Genomic DNA, 1,244 nt, shown 5'->3' on the forward strand with positions numbered 1-1,244 from the left:
AACATGGTTGCACCATTTGACATTCCTACCAGCAGTGTAAGAGAGTTCCAGTTATTCTATATGCTCTCCAACACTTGGTGTGGTCAGTCTTTCTAATTTTAGTCATTCTAATAGGTGACTATTTTAATTTGCATTTCCCTAACAACTAATAATGTTGACCATCTTTTCATGTGTTTATTTGTCTCCTGTATATCTTTTTTGGTAAAGTGTTTCTCCTAATATTTTGCCCATTTATTAATTGGGTGATTTATTTATTTATAGTTTATTATTTAATAATATTATCAAATAAGTTTATTTATAAAATTATATTTATTTGAATATTATTATTTAATAAATTATTTATAATTTGTTGCCTGTTTTCTTATTATTGAGTTTTGAGAGTTCTTTATAAATTTTGAATACAAGTCATTTATGAGATATATACAGAGAAAATGTACAGATATTTTCTCACAGTCTGTGGCTTGTTTTTTCATTCTCTCAAGTGTCTCTCAAAGATGAGAACTTTTAAATTTTGATGAATCTAATTTATTACTTTTTTCCTTTATGGTTAATGCTTTTTTTTTTTTCCCTAAGAAATCTTTGCCTACTGCTAGGTCACAAAGATATTCTCCTGTGTTATCTTCAAGAAGCTTTATAGTTTTAGCTTTTACATTTAGGTCTTTGGTCCATTTAACATGAGTTTTTGTGTATGCTGTGAGGTAGGAGTTGAGATTCTTTTTTATTTTCTAGGGATTGCAATATGCATCTTTAATTTATCATGGTCTACTTTTCTTCCCCCATGGAAAAACCCTCTTGTGTATTTGATTAAACAAAAATAAAATAAGCTACATAGGAACAATTTTAAAGTCCAAAGAGACACCAACTTTGTCTGAAGGCTGCAGTAGCTGATGGAGCATCTCCTTGCTACCTTTCCCAGCCTTCTCTGTGGACTACAGCGATACATTCAGAAGCTTGTTAGCTAACACAGGAGTTTTTGAACACTTTCCCATTGTTTCTTCACCTGCTCATTGTCTGTCATGCCTGAGGCCTGCAGTATATCATTTAAGATTTAAAAGTAAAAATCCGGGGGTGGGGGGAACCCACCCCAAACAAAAACCCACCTTAAAGGTTTGGGGAAAAGCCTTTGCTTCCCCATTCTCCACTTAATTGACAAGATCCACACCACCGCTGCAATGCCCATTCTTAAAAGCATCAAGAGGCAGTCAGCACCCAGATGGGCTTGCGGCATGGTTTCTGTGGCCCAC

The sequence above is a fragment of the Neophocaena asiaeorientalis genome, unplaced genomic scaffold (assembly GCF_003031525.2).
Source record: "Neophocaena asiaeorientalis asiaeorientalis breed wild unplaced genomic scaffold, Neophocaena_asiaeorientalis_V1.1 scaffold312, whole genome shotgun sequence".
Taxonomy (NCBI): Eukaryota; Metazoa; Chordata; class Mammalia; order Artiodactyla; family Phocoenidae; genus Neophocaena; species Neophocaena asiaeorientalis.